Source organism: Tasmannia lanceolata, unplaced genomic scaffold (genome assembly GCF_043159265.1).
Source record: "Tasmannia lanceolata isolate RefF3 unplaced genomic scaffold, GAP_Taslan_0.1 ptg000012l, whole genome shotgun sequence".
NCBI lineage: Eukaryota > Viridiplantae > Streptophyta > Magnoliopsida > Canellales > Winteraceae > Tasmannia > Tasmannia lanceolata.
In genome coordinates this window covers 35,017,549-35,033,715 of record NW_027518689.1, presented here as the reverse complement: position 1 = coordinate 35,033,715, position 16,167 = coordinate 35,017,549, and the positions used below count along the sequence as shown (strand labels likewise).

The 16,167-nt window shown below is 36.8% G+C and overlaps 1 long non-coding RNA gene and 2 pseudogenes across 3 annotated transcripts; 1 reads left to right on the top strand and 2 right to left on the bottom strand.

Moving 5' to 3' along the window:
- Nucleotides 1-3,749: 3,749 nt before the first annotated feature.
- On the top strand, nucleotides 3,750-8,578 carry LOC143887968 (uncharacterized). 2 transcript variants are annotated; one of them, XR_013254460.1, is made up of 4 exons: nucleotides 3,750-3,999; nucleotides 4,142-4,192; nucleotides 4,532-4,582; nucleotides 4,726-8,578. It is a non-coding gene; the product is annotated as an uncharacterized LOC143887968 (long non-coding RNA). The 2 variants fall into 2 exon arrangements; XR_013254461.1 differs by having other exon boundaries at nucleotides 4,099-4,192.
- Nucleotides 7,884-14,170, bottom strand: LOC143887967 (flavone 3'-O-methyltransferase 1-like; annotated as a pseudogene). The gene is made up of 3 exons (XR_013254459.1): nucleotides 13,951-14,170; nucleotides 13,766-13,833; nucleotides 7,884-8,350 (listed from the first exon to the last, which is right to left on the bottom strand). The product of XR_013254459.1 is annotated as a flavone 3'-O-methyltransferase 1-like (transcript).
- Nucleotides 14,171-14,522: 352 nt separating this feature from the next.
- On the bottom strand, nucleotides 14,523-14,948 carry LOC143888752 (caffeic acid 3-O-methyltransferase 1 pseudogene; annotated as a pseudogene).
- Nucleotides 14,949-16,167: the final 1,219 nt, after the last annotated feature.

Sequence of the window (16,167 nt, the reverse complement as noted above, 5' to 3'; positions counted from 1 at the left end):
CACATGGGAGTTAACATATTTACCTCCTGGGTGTAAACCAATTGGTTGCAAATGGATATTTAAAAAGAAACTTAGAACCGATTGATCTATGAAAAAAATTTAAGGCTAGATTAGTAGTCAAAGGTTTTAAATAGAAAGAAGGGATAGATTTTTTTAACACATATTCTCCTGTAATAAGGATTACAACAATAAGAATGTTGATAGCTATAGCTATCTATAACTTAGAAATCCATCAAATGGATGTCAAACCCGCTTTCCTAAACGGAGAAATAGAAGAAGAAATTTACATGGAACAACCCGAGGGATTTGTTGTCCCTGGTCAAGAACAGAAAGTGTGTAAACTTATAAAATCCCTTTATGGTTTAAAACAAGTGCCAAAATAATGTCATGAGAAGTTTGATAAAGTACTGTTATCAAATACTTTCACCATAAATGATTCTGATAAATGTGTATACAGTAGATTTGAAGGTAATTCTAGAGTTTTAATCTGCCTGTATGTCGATGATATGTTAATCATCAATACGAGTCTAGATGTTATAAATGACACTAGGTATCTTTTGTCAAAGAATTTTGATATGAAAGATCTTGGATTGGCAGATGTAATCTTAGAGATTGAGATAATTAGAAATTCAGAAAGGATTGTTTTGACACAATCTCATTATGTTGAAAAGATCCTTAGAAAATTTAACAAATTTGATAGTACTCCTTTGAGTGTACCATATGATCATAGTTCAAAACTTAAGAAAAATAAAGAAAAAAGTATATCCCAATTAGAATACTCCAGAATTATGGGCAGTTTAATGTATTTAATGAATTGCACTAGACCAGATATAGATCTAAATTAAATGGACGGTTCGGTTTAATCAAAGGTAAGGCCGACGACATCGTGATTCACTGATCTAGAATGCGGTCACAACTATAGAGTTTTGGTATTTGAATAATCTTGGATGCTTTCATTAACACTAAAAGGTGCTTAAATAAGCACTTACAGATAATCATGATAAGAAGATAAGATCTAGAGAATCCTAATCCTAACTATTTGCCTAATCGATCTTAACTACCTCTCCTCTCATCTAATGCTTATCTCATCAAATCTGATTTACTCTAACAACAACAAACTAGAGTTAAAACATGTTTTCATGTTCCACCTAGGAATAAAAGTACAACAAACTAGAAAGTTTCTCCAACGTTCAAACATATATAGAAAAATAACCTATCAAAAAAATATATAGAAAAATACTTCCTAGTATTGGAATGTTAGAAATCACATTTTTTTGTAGAATTCCATGATCCAAAATCGATAAGCACAACAAACAACTCTTATACCAGCAAACCCAGCTTCTTTTGCTAAGGGCTCGAACTCCTCCTTTGTCCTCTCTTTTCCTCCAGGATTATAAGACAACATGAGCATATCCACATGAAAGACATTGTTAGTGGCACGATTCGTTGCCTAGTTTCTGGAATAATCCGCTCGACGATGATCACTTTCCAGAGTTTGGTAGTGCATTATAGCAATTCTTCAGAAGTTTCGAGCAATGATCATCACTCCAGTCATGAAGTATCCCCTGCAAGTTTGGCAAGTTTCATGCAGCTCTCACCTATACAGCATTCCTTGTTTATAAAGTGGGGTTTGCTATGGACCATTGCCGAAGGCATGTCGCGGAACGGCTGTTGCATGAGAGAGCCACATAGGCTCATTTTTCAAGAGATTTTGTCTTATTCATTTAATTCATTTGACGTGGCTTCTCTTTCATGCAACAGCCGTTTCGCGAAATGCCTTATGTGATGGTCCCTACCAACTCCCTTATAAAGTTGAGCTGAATTGTCAAATGGCAACTTTAGAAACGAGGGTATAAAATTTAGGATAAATTCACCCCCCATTACCGGTGTTGGGACATGGGTAGAACCCACGCTTAAAAGCTAGCCATTAAGGAGAGGGTGCCAAAATCCTTATAAGCCCATCAACATCTCTTCACATTTCTGATGTGGGATCTTTGCTTTTGCGTGGAATCTCCAACAATCTCACCCTCCACGCGGAAGCAACATGGATAATCTCGCCCCTCCATGCGGCTACAATGTGGGAACTACAAGATCTTCTTTGAGGGAATTTCACTATCCTCGGAAGCACACCGGGGTTACTGAGATCTTCCCCGAGGGAATTTCACCGTCTTCGAGGACATACTAGGGTTTCCAAGCCCCAGCTCACTGGTTGGGACAAATGTTAAACTTACCTTGAATTTATTTAGGTAGTTACATAATATAGATACGTGTTTTGCAATAGATCGAGAGCAGTTTCCTATTTCAATAGGAAACCTTGAGTTTGTTTGGATACGCGAACAGCAACAAGGTGTATTGCGTACGACTTCGTAAAAAAGTGAAAAAATGCAAAATAGTATTCAAGATGGGTTTTTACGGAATAAGTGTGGAAAAATGAGTGGGTGTTTTTGGCAATTTGGCAAAGGGAAACAGAAGGGGAAAACAAAGTTTTTTGGATCTCTCTTAGCAAGCTTGAAGAATGTTGAAGTTTAAAAGCACATCCATCTAGGGAGCATTGGTGCTTGGATCCTAGACGGCATAGAGATTGTTTCTCATGTAATCCGGAGAAAATTTTGGACTTTTTGTAATCCAATGAGTGCTTCTTGTAATCCTTTTATTTTGAAGTCTTCTCTCGTGGATGTAAGCTTGGCCAAACCAGGTACATCTTGTGTACTTTTCTTGTGGTTTGTCTTGCACTTTATTTTAGTTGTTCTTGCAAATCTACTTCGGAAACGTTGCGTATTGTTAACTCATAATATCAAAAAGACACTTTTTTGTTCGGACTGTTAATGTGTCACTGCGGAGAGTTGTTTGGAGCCCCAATTTCCTAACAACAGGTTGTGAAACCACAACCAGTACAACACTAAGTCCAACCGGTACTCTCTCTCTCTCTCTCTCTCTCTCTCTCTCTCTCTCTCTCTCTCCAACATACTCCGTCTTGTTTTTGAATGATCCGATCCAAACCGTCCATTTTAAAGGCCTTGCTTTCGAAAATCACGTCCACTGCCAATTATATGAACTTGTTCAGCATTGAACATGAACTCAGAAAACTATGGCCCTGTTTGTTTAAGATTGTGACAACCGATTGTGAGTGCCAAACCCATAATTGGACTTAAAATTTAAGTTTAAGTTTCAGTCAAACGATCTGTTTGGCACTCACAATCGGATATCATAATCTTAAACGAACTGGGCCTTTGGTACATGTAAGTATGTAACAACAGTAGAAGATGCAAGTTACCGGAAGTTAGGATTGCATAATGTGTATTTTTTGGTAATAGGAAGATCCAAAGCAAGACATTTCAAATGAACGTTCCAAATCTTCAAAGGTGGGACCCATTACATTGTATTGGGTGCACACCTTTTGCCCTACTGTTTAGGGAGTTTAACTAAAGTTAGGATTGCATGATTAGTGTAATTTTTTCGCAATATGAGATCCAAAGCAAGATCTATCAAATGGTTGATCGGTTGGATTCATCAAAGGTAGGACCCACCACATTGTACCAGTGGGCGTGGGCTACTGTTCTAGAATGTGGTCGCTTATGCAAAAAAATAAACATTGAGGCCCTGTTTGTTTTGGATCTGAGAATCGATTGTGAGTCCGAAACTGATTATTGAACTCAATTTTTTCTAATATCTACACTACCATTTCAGGTATTGCTTTAGTGGTAAATCCTTAGAACGACTAACTTTTTCTTCATCCCTTTCATATTAATTCCAATCATATCCCTTCTGTCTACCCCTTTCTATCAACCACGCATCTGATAGCTCTCTAAAGCCCTTTGCCTCTTCTCTACTTTTGTGATATAAAAGCAGAGAAGTTCTTCAGTTTATGTGACAAATTGTGTTCTATTGGCTGTAATGATTTATTGCTCTGGTTCTTTCAGTGTTTTGCTCGCTCTAATTCTTTAAATACCACAGATGAATGCCATGGAATGTCCTAAACTAAAGAAAATTTGTAGCTTGGTTGGTACTATGTAGGCTCTGCTTTATCTGCATTGATTTGTTCTTTTGATGATTTCTTCTTGGATTTTGATAATTTGGTGAATCGGTTTGATTGAACAGAGCAGCAGACTAAGTATCTCATTCTAACATGCACAAATTGCAGATTGAAGTTCTTCTCTAGAGATGTTGGGAGTTGTATCTTTTACTATGGCAGGTATGAAATTCAATAGCGTGAAGATTTGTAGGTTGGTTGGTACAGTGATAGAATCATGATTACACTATGTTCATCTTTTGGAATGAGCTAAAACTCATTTTAGCAAATTTCATACCTTCTATTTCTAAGCCAAGTTACAATTACTCTGCTCTTTAATTTATACGTAGTTTTGGGAAATTGCTTATGGAGTTTTCACACATTTTATTTGTTCAAGTTCAAATATTTAACCATGGGTGAGAATATTTCGGTCGTCACTAGATTTGAGGGAAAATTTCTAATAGAATATCACTGACACACTTGTGTCTTCTTAGATTGACTCTTTTTCCTTTCATTTCTCAGGGTTAACAGTAAAAGTGAAAAGAATTGGATTTTTACTTTCACTTCAATAAGGTAAGACCTAATGCATAGTAAGTCATAACTTCAAATATCAATTTGAAAGGGTAAAGGAACCAAAGTTGAGTTTTTTTTTTTTTTTTGGAATGCTATTTGAACGTTTTTATTAACTCCTCCTAATTTTGTTTAACATGTTTCAGATGAATACAGGGACTGCATACGACGTTAAAAAAAATAATTCATTTTTCAGATGAATACAAGGGACTGCAGACGAGGTTAAAGGATTTTTTTTCCAATGTCATGAGGTTAAAGTGGTAAACAATTCATAGATGTGGACTACTTATGCATAGTTATATACGTGCGAATATAATGCCTAAAATCAGAACCGAATAGTGCATTTCTTGATTTTAGACTTGACTGAAATTGGCCATTCCTGGTGCTGATATTATAGAAAGCTTCTGTGATCATGGATTTGCGTTTCTTCATGTTAAACTTTCTTGGTCTGATTTTAGCCTGTATTGATTTTTGGGTTTTTCATATATTCTTAACACATTTTCTTAATTTTTTTGTAATGCATTACATCACCATTTCAGTTTTTTTTTCCAGCTATTTGCAAGTTGTTCTTAACACATTTTCTTTTCTTTTTTTTAAATTTATTTGGAAGATTCACAAAATTCTTCCACTCCTACCACAGGGATTTTAACTTCTGAAATGATAAGTTAGGGAGAAATTATTGAGATTGATATTTGTCACTATACAACTAACATGATACACATGTTATCAAAATAAATTTTTAATTTTTTCAGTTTCCACTAGAAGTCATATACTGCTCTTATTGATCTCTGTAAACCTGCCTAGGATGTATAAATTTTAAAAATAAAGAAGGTAGAATACTACATTTTATATGGCCAAAATCTTTTGCACAATTTGCTCATGATTTTATTATTTTGGAGCATTTCATTTTCACAATTTTATTATTTTGGAGCTTTTCATGTTTCTTTCCATCTTTTGGCATCCATCTGCTCTGTTCCAGCATGGTCAGTGTCTTGCCCCCCTTTCAATCACCGACAGTCAGGTAACCCATCACCCACAGACTTTGCGAGGGAATTTTTTTATTTTAATGTACGCACAGACTTTGGGATGGAAAGAGACGGGAGTACATGCCGAACAATATGCCTGCGAAGCATCTCTTTCATTGTATGTCCCTGTTTGTTCGTCATTTTGGTCTACATGTGTTTAATTCTGGTTTGATTTTATTACTTCTAATCTTCTCTACAATTAACTATACAATTGTGAGAAAAAATAGTATTGTAAGTTTATAGACTTTTCATGTGTCAATGTAGAGACAACCTGTTGTCTATCTGAGCCAATTGTTGGGTGCTCTCTTTCTTTTCTTTTGTTCTCTTTAATCTTTCACTGCTGAATCAATTGTTGAAAAAATACACCCCTCTTATTGTTCAGTTGGGATTTTTTTTTCCGTTTTTTTCTAATTTTTCATTCTCATTCATTTTTCTCCATGTTTTTACGCACAATCTGCATTTCCATCTTGCATTGCTGACTTATCTGTCTCCCTACGAGATTTTATATTCAAATTCTCCTCTCGCTACACATATTCCTAAAGAAGTATGCATGTTTGCCACTTTCTACCTTATTATTTTGTAACATTTAGAGCTATTTATTGGTAGATCATGCTTTCATGTATGGGTGTTTCCACCAATTAATGATCGTATGGGCTTCATCATTCTACTTTAAATTTTTCTTCGCTTCATGTGATGTTCTCAGAGCACAATTTGCACCAAGTTTGCTTACATTTTCCTTCAGTTCATGTGATGCTCTCAAAGCACAATTTCCACCAGGTTTGACTCATGTTGCAAGCTCAGGGTGAACTAAGCATGTGTTTATGGTGTAACAAGCAGGCACTGTGAAGAAAGTCTATGATATCTTCTTCTACATCTTCTTTTCTTTCTTCATTTGGATTGGATTTTTAATTAGATTGTTCCTTGGGGTGACAATGAGGTGTGGCTGGAGAAGAATTTTAAAGAAAAGTGGCGTGGTGCAACGAGGTTTGTTTGACGTTTGAATTGTCAAAAAGAATGCTCTTGCACAAACTATATAAAGGAAAGGTAAGTTGTTTTCTTTATGTGTTGATTTTGTTCGTGTCTTTCCAATGTGGTTTTCATTGCGTGGAGAATTTCACATGGTCTTAGTTCTTGAGCCAGCATTAGTATTTCTTTTGTTGCAACTATAACAACAGATAATTGGTCCCTTAAAATCTCACACAGTTCATCTTGATAGAAATTGAACCTGTTGAATGGATTCTGAAGATTTTCATAATGAATAGTGGTTAAGAAAATTTGGAGGTTATGCCCGGCAGATTGGACTTTGAAAGGTTTCTGGACATTGTTTTGGCCCTGGAAAAAAAGTAGGCACCCCAATGATCAACATACATATTCCATTGTCTTCATCTTCATGGAATGGGTTTTATGACAACAGCTGATGTTCACACCCTGTTTTGTTGTACTTTTTATAGGTTACCCTATTAAATTGATGTATGTGTGTACCGCAAGTTCTTTCCTTTTAAAATTGAGTCAGGAATATATCCTTTATATTTTGCCAAAATAATCAATTAATTGTCTTAATTGAGTTGGTGGGAAGTTGATGGTCGTTATAGATGGAGTTCAATGAGTTTTCTTGCTAATTAGGAAGAGGATAATTTTCTTGCTAATGAGGAATGAGTTGGCTTTCACATGTTAGTCTCTGTCATTGTATTTGTTGTTGGGTTATCAGCTAATCCAACAACAAATGCCCTTTTTCCCTATAAAACTGTTATGGAGATATCATTTCCATTTATATTTTGTAAGATCTAATTTGTAAAGCTATGTCTTTTTTCCCATGTGATAAAACTCTCCATATAATTCAAATATTTCCTCAAAAGATCATCAAATTTTTATGCTCAAATCGATTTCCGCGATACTGTATCTTCACACATTTGATAGTATATATGAGTTGTTTTTAATCTGATTGGGTCTAAATTGCACTGATAACAAAATAGTACAAAAATAGTTCCTACAAGTTTTCCGATATAAATCAGATGCATTAGTCTTAATATAGAATGCAATTTCATAACATTGAACTTAGGCCACTAAAGAAACAAAATAAATGCTTCATTTAGGTCTCTCCCTCATGTATTTTAACCTTCTATAGTCGTTTACGTGAATGCCAATTTATTTGTGGTCAATATTGTTACTTCTTATAGCTCTTTGCATGTTTAGATCAGGATTTTTGAAGATATTATGAGTGCCTTCTTCCAAATTCTTAGATGTGAAAATTCAATTATTTTTCTCATGTAAATGGGTTGCACGTGCATTTTTACTAGTGAAATATAATCCCTGAAAACTTTATTCAAACAAGAGTGATAACATGTTTTCATGTAGGAATAAAATTTCAACAAACTAGAAAGTTTCGCCAACATACAGACATAAACATAAAATTACTTCCTAATATAGCAATGTTAGAAATATGTCACACGTTTTTGTAGAATTCCAAGATCCAATATCCATAAGCGCAATAGACAACTTTTAGACCACTAAACCCAGCTCCCTTAGCCAAGGCATCGAACTCCTTCTCCGTCCTCTCTTTTCCTCCAGGATTATAAGCCAACATGAGCATATCCATTTGAAAGACACTGGTAGTGGCGTGATTCGTTGCAGGAGTTACCGGAAGAATACACTCGGCGATTATCACCTTTCCAGAGTCCGGTAGTGCTTTATAGCAATTCTTCAGAAGTTTCACGCAGTGATCATCACTCCAGTCATGAAGTATCAACTGCAAGTTTCATGTAAGTCTCCTTTGTTAAGTTTTTTTTATTTGATTAAGTAAACAATTTTATTAAAAAAGAATGGATTACAAGTGCACTTAGGGGGATAAAGATTGCCCCACATAAAATGATTTGCTAGAAGCTCGATCAAGAGAAAAAAGAGCAAACACCAAACAAACACATCTTTTATTTTATCTGTAAGATTAACGAATCTTCGTGGATCGTTGCTAAATCCTTGAGCACACAAGACTATATTAGAAGTGCCACTTTCCACTTCCAAGATAGTCAAGTTTTACTTAAATAGATAGCTAAAACTGTCTCCTTCAACACTTCTGAATTTCCAAACTTTGGAGCTTACAAAACGGATGGAGAATAAAGAACGTCGGTGGTGGAAGAAGATTGCACAGCGAAAGCTTGTGTGCGCGAAAAAAAATCTTTTCCACCGTCAAAACCAAGATCCAAATTACTAGATTGATGTGGTGATGAATTGAAATTTCAGAAGAATAGAGAACTTTACCACAGATTGTCTACAAAGACAATCATTGCTTGATCTACTACCTGCTAGGTGCTCGTCATTCCTCAAACCCAAGCCGCTCTCAAAGTCGAAGTAGTGGCTGCTTTTGTCGCATGGATGAAGGAGGAAGAGGAGAAATGAACTTTGGGATCCAATCCCAACTTGAAATCACTATAGCTTCTGTTCTTCTTCCAAAGAACTAGAGAAAGGAGGGAGAAAACAAATTAGAGAGTGAGGAGGGTTGGACATTTTCGGCTCAAAGGTTTCTGAAGTGTGCAAATCACCATTGGCTTTTATAGAATTCCCAAGTGAGAATTCACTTCCTTCTACGATCCCTTTGAATTTGGAAACCCAAGTTGGAATAAAACTCCTTTATTATTTTTTCCAAAACTCATATATAGTTAAAAATGTTTTTCCATAAAGTACAGTTTCCAAATCCAATAAGATTCCACATGTTAGAAACCTTCTCCAAATTCTACTCATTCATTTTCAAATTTCCACCAATAGGAAACTAGGTTAAATCAACCAATATGATTCCACATAAGGATTCGAGCTACTAATAAGCACATATTAATTAAAACATGTATACATCACAATATGGTGTATCTCCTCTTTAATTAACTAGTATGCACCCTATGTATGGTGTGCCTCCTTCCTATATCACATATAGTGGATCCAATTCATTCCATGCGTACAATTAATTCCGGAATCTGGATCGTCCAACAATTCACAAGGGTCTAGTGAGTTATGAGAGGGATTGTCATAGGGGTCAAATGATCAATTCTGTAAGACCCAGAATGGGCCCTACTGTGATCTATCATGCACTACGATCGCATTAGGTAAGTGGCCCCCACCAGGACATTACCCTGAGGAAGACCATTAGATCAAATTACTCAAATCACATCCAATGTGTACGTCCTTCTTCCAATCCTTCATTTACCGAGTTCAGTCCTTACGGGGGGGTAGACATCAATTACCCCTTGGACCCACTCAATGATATACCTTTTGCTCTATCAGCTTGAGCCCGCAAATACATTTGCAAACACCTTTTGATGAAAACCATTGCTTTCAAAAAAACCTTTGATAGAGAATTTATCAAATTGACTGGCGAGTCATTATTTAGAGGCCTAGATGAGGTCGAAACTGTAAATGGAATTCCTCTACAAGAGAGGTGAAGGATTCCTTGTTGGGCATCACTATTCATCCCATGGGTTTACCCGATGACCCAATACTATCCGCTAGCAATCCTGAACCAGGAACTACGCTTAGATATACCAAAGCCATAAGGCGGCGTGCCCACAGACCAAAACGAATCATCGAGCCTAAGAACATATCCGAGGGCCTTGTCTCACATAATAACCCTATCCAAACCTTATGCACATGTTATTCTGTAAAGTGATCCGTTCAGTGCGTGATCCAATCATCACACCCATTCCACCTGCTTAGGGTCAACTACCTCAGCGAATGAGATAGGCCACCCCAACGTGTGTATGGAGTGAGGTCAGAAACATTCTAGGTCTGTAAAAAACTGGAAGGTCATATCTCCCTGCCACATAATCTCTATGTGTACGACCAATCCTACGGTGTTGCCTAAGGACAATCGTGTGTTTAGAAACACATTGCACACTCTAATAAAGTACCCAATAGATATCATGAAACAATAAATTATCATTAAACAATAGTTCCAATACTACAACGATTGGCGTTTAGGGCACACACTCTAACAATGAATAGTTTGGAGCAACTCTGCTTCTCTTTGAGAATTCATCACAAATCCAAGCCAAATACTGCTCAAGAGTAAGAGAAACGGGAAAAATGGGTCAGATTTTCCAAACACCACTCTCCTTTTATTTTATTCTCCGCAACGAAAAAAGTGCAGAAGTGCTTTCGAGAAAAGTTAAAGAACACTAGTCCCTTACTAAGATCATATTTCAAAAAGTCGAAAAAACTCGACACGACTCAAATGTGACCCATGTCGAGTTTTTCAAAAAGTTAGAAAAACGTAACACAACTCAAACTTAGGGAGAAAAAACTCTGATTCTTCCACTTCCACTTCCTTAGATTTGTAGATGCTCGTTTGTGCAGACTTGTTTGTGCAGACTTGATTAAGTAGTACTAGTCTTGGAGGGATCCAAATACTACAGTCTTGGAGGGATCCAAATACTACGATCAATGACTTTGTTGGATGTTCTGAAGCTCTTGCTAATTATGCCAAATGACTTTCCTCTTCCACGTCTGCTGGATGACTGTTGCTGCCCTTTTAAAAATCAAACAGTGTTCACGAGCTAACTTTTGATGAAACCAGAGTGCCGCATTCTGAATCCTTAAATAATATGAGCAGGCTACATGCTGTCGGAATTGTCTCCCGAGGACGAGTGCGGCTCTTGTATGACTCTTGACAGCGAACACATTCTGTGCTATTAATCCTTGCACACAAGCCTGGATGTGGATGGCTAAAGTAACTTATCTATTTTATACTTTCTTGGATAGGTACATTCGCCAAGCTTTCTAGATCTTCAGGCAAGATAATTTTATACTTTTACCACACGAGCTTTGGCTCTCTTCTCTTAAATCATTCTAGCTTGTAGTATTTTGCATTCCTGAAAAGTCGTTGGAGCGAACTTTTCCAAAAATAGATCCCTCATGTCACACCAATAAATATCAACTGGTTTTTCCATTTTAAACCTCCACAAATCGAAGGGTTAGGATGATCCTATGGAGATATTTTTTGGGCGCACCCTATCTATGTCGGGGGCCATCAGATGAACGGTTTGCATCACCCAAACAACGTGGGCCCATCCTATTTCTGGTCGATGGACCAGATAACTTACCTGGTGCAACGAACCGGAAAATGTGAGCCTTTCATAATATCTTAATCAATAAGACTTTTTTTACTAAAATATTAAATAATCTATATTACTAACACACTGACACCATAAAAATGTCATTGTTAAGATACCAAAATTAGATCCATTATAGAAATTTCACTGTAATAACAATTTAAAGGCCATACAAATGACCAAGGTTTCAAATTTCGGTTTCGAAATGCGTCTCGTTACTCACCGAAACCGAAAGTTCAAATTTTCGGACGAAATCTAACGTAATCAAATAAAATAATATTTTATCTCGTACAAAATTTCGAACGAATGAAATTTCGGGAAAATCTTAAATAAAGAATAAAACCCATATTTTTTGGAGATTTTCCTTAAATTTCGGACTGAGAAAATGAAATTTTGACCGAAATTTCAAAATTTCAGTCGAGATTTTGTAACATTTCGAGTTTACCCAATTTCGGTTTCGGGGTTGACCGAAACCCGAAATTTCAAAATTCGGTCGAAATTTAAACTATGCCAATGACTAGGGGTTAAAACACACGTCATATGCAACAATATGTGGCAACAACATGCCTGATCATCATATTTTTCATGACTAGTGGCACTTTCGTCATTTTTCATGACTAGTGGTATGCTGGTTATTTTTACCAAGGTTTAAAATTTCGATTTCGGTACCGGTTTCGGACTTCCGAAAAACCGAGATTCTGGATGAAATTTTGGAACGCTTTTTTTAAAAAAATAAAAAATGCATTTTCTCGAAATTTCGGAATTTCGGTCTGAAATTACCGAAATTTGGTATATGGCGAAATTTCTAATTTCGCCAAATACCAGTTTCAGTCCCCACCGAAATCCGGTCGAAATTTAAAACCATGATTTTTACCTAATATGGGGTATTTTGATTATTTTTCAGTAATGTTATTTTAGTCATTTTCCATGACCTAGGATGTTCTTGTCATATTTACCCGATATGTGGAAGTTAGATCATTTTAATGTTATAGGGGTATTTTAGTCATTTTCCACAACTCAAGGGTATTTTTGTCATTTTACGAGATATAAGGGGTATTTCATTCATTTTTCACGACTCAGGGTTATTCAAGTTATCTTTACCTGGTACATGGTATCTAGATCATTTTTATGTCATGGAGATATTTTAGTCGTTTTCCATGACTGGGGGTATCTTGGTCATTTTTCATGACTTGGGGCTATCTAGGTCTTTTTCACACGATATGGGGTATTTTGATCATTTTATATCATAGGATGATTTTATTTATTTAGCATGACTTAGTGGTATTTTGGTCATTTTCACTTGATATAGGTGTATTTCGGTTAATTTCCATGACTCGCGGTATTCTAGACATTTTACCCTATATGGCCAATCTAGGGGTATTTTGATCATTTTTATGTCATAAGTGTATTTAGTCATTTTCACAACGTACGAATATTCTTGTCATTTTCACCTGATATGAGGGTATTTTGATAATTTTCCATGAGGCAGGGGTATTCTGGTCATTTTTACTTGATTGGTGTATTTTGATCATTTTTTATGTCATGGGGGTATTTTATTCATTTTCATGCGGATTCGGTTAAGTGCCTTTGGGAGGAGATTTAACTAGGGGTGCAACTTGGGTCGGGTCGGGTTGAGCTTTTGGTAAAAAATGAATTGGAATCAACCTGAACCTGAACCTGACCCGATTTTAAGGTAAAAACTCAACCCGAATTCCCAAAAATCGACCCGAGTTGCACCCCTAAATTTAAAGTTGTTTTTCCTCTCCCAAGAATAAGAATACCACCCTCTTGGACGGGAAACAAAAAGCGCCAAATATCCCCTTCTTTTTTCCAATCGGAGTCAAGTATCATTTCCCATTCCATTTTGCAAACGAAACCAAACGCTAGAATCAACTAAATTGGAATTGGATACCGATACTGATTCCGATTCCATCAATCCAAACGCACCCTTGGAGTTTTTCAGGCCTTTCCGAATCACAGGATAATCTAGAAGTGTAATTTGTCATTTTCAGAAAAAAGAGAATACCTAAATTTTTTTTAGTAAAATTCTCACAAGGAACCAAACTCACCTTCATGAAAATGGCTTCCCCACCGCTTGGAACAAAAGCAAACATATCTCCCACGACATGTACGACACCTGCAATCAGATGATACCATCTATTCATCTTCAAACCCAACATGAAAAGGTAACAAAACAGAAAGACAAGAACAAGAAGAAGAAAATAAGAAGAATGAAGACCCATTATACATATACCAGGAGAATTAGGAGCATCAGCCAACACATGAGGCAAATCAAAATTAATTCCCTTAATATGCGGATACTTAGATATGATCGTGCTAAGCGTTGTTCCAACACCACCACCTACATCCACCAACACTTTCAAATATTCAAAGCCTCTGTATGTCTCCAAAATCTTCTTCATAATTAAGGTGGTGTGATTCGACATGCCTATGTTAAAAACCTCGTTTAATAAAAAATCTTGTATAACTCATTGTCTGGGACCCTATACAAACAAAGAGTCAAAACTAATTTCTCAAGAGTCATTAGAGATTATATTTGGTGCCCGAGCATCAAGTATCGTGCATGCAGCACCGCCCTTGATATTTGATCCAACCGTAGACTACTTTTTAAGAGGCTTCAGTTGGATCAAATATCAAGGGTGGTACTTTTGACATACCACCTTCATGTCAAGAGTGGTACTTTTGACATGACCTGCATGTCAAAAGTACCATATAATTACTCGACTCATCAAATGACAAATAAAAAACCACCGACATCAAAAGAAATGTTGAATCATTTTTTTTTTTTCTTTTCTATTTCTCATCCTACCAGGTCTCCATGAAGACCTTGTCATGGTTCATAAGAAGTAAAGGGCCAAGGGAGCCGCCCTCTTGGTTCTGAACCAGGAATTTGCAGACAGGAGCCAAACCATAGAGTCTCTCAAGTTGGTCATTTTCATGGGTGATAACAGAGCATGTAAGGATGGAGTAGCTAGCCAAGAGGCGAAGAATTCGATCAAGCATGGTGGGAGCATCTGGGTTTTGAGTGGGAAGTTGAGAGACGATTTGAGAAGGGGAGAGTTTCGCCCCTGGCCCTGCCTTGCCTATGATTTCTAGTACCTCTAGCTCTATGGCTGCCTTCAAAGCCATGGGGAGTACAGAAGCGCTTGTCAATTGCATGGCGAATATGAATGATTCTTCTTCTTGTGCTTCTTTGTTCAAGGATTTGGAATGGTTGAGAGTCGGAGCCATGTTGGTCTGGTATGTGTAAGTAGAAGAGTGAGATTGGAACTAAAAAGAATGCATTCTGGAAGAATATATATAAGGCCTTAGTTTTTTTTTTTTTTTGATGGGTTATAAGGCCATAGTTAGTGAGGGTAATTTTTACATCGTTTATCTAGGTGGATTTTTCTATGTAGAATAGGGTTAATGTGGTCTTAGTAGTATTATTTGTTTTATATTTTGGTCAAGAGGAGGAGGGGCACCCTCATTGGCTGCATGGCAACTAACTGACATTGCAGCCTTATAAATGCAGTTGGTAGACATGCAGCTAATGGGGGTGCCATTTGCCCTATTTTTGCAATTGCGCACCTACTATAAATGCAGTTTCTTGACATGCAGCCAATGGGAGTGCCCTTTCCCCTGATTTTTGCAAGGGCGCCCCTGATTTTCGCATTCCTCTTTGGTGAATCAGGCAGTACTTACTCTTATTACCCACTAATCTTCCGGTGGATATTAAGTTCCTCTTTGTTTTGGATATTGAGAACTGATTGTGAGTCCATAACTGATTATTGGACTCAAAATTAAATGGGAACTGATTATTGTACCAAAGGTAACCAAAAGGTACTGCAAAAGCAATGGTGCATACTACCAAATCTGCTGCATTTTGCTTGGGTTGCCCCTCTCTCTCTCCATGACAAACTTAGTTAAAGCGGAAATGATATATCCACCCCCTTTTTTTCCCGGCCATTCCCTTGCGAGGGGGTGGCCCAGGGGATAAAGACACTAGATGTATCTCTAAAACATCCAATGTGGGCCCAGATTGAGGAAAAGACAATTCAAAAAGAAGGGACATGGGACCCATAAACCGCACTTGCATCCAAGACACGACCCAAGACCGATATAGCCTTAATTAGAGGTCGGGGTTGTTGGTGTATTTTTTAATTATAAGTAAAGAGGAAAAGTCAAAAGAGTGGTTTTTTAATAAAACAAAATCATGTGAAGACAAAAATCACAAAATAACTAAAAGAAAGCAAAGCAATCCTCTATTTATTCTTTGGGAGAGAAAATGGATGGGATAGGAGAGGCTATAAATAAGTCTTCCATCCTCTTGCTCTTTTCACAAGCCCTCATGTGAGTGAGGCTCCTAAGGCATGGCTTATAAGGCTAGCCTAGGGTAATATATATAATATAATATCTATATACTATATAGCAGAAGAGAAGATGAGAGAATTATTTGAAATTCTCCCAA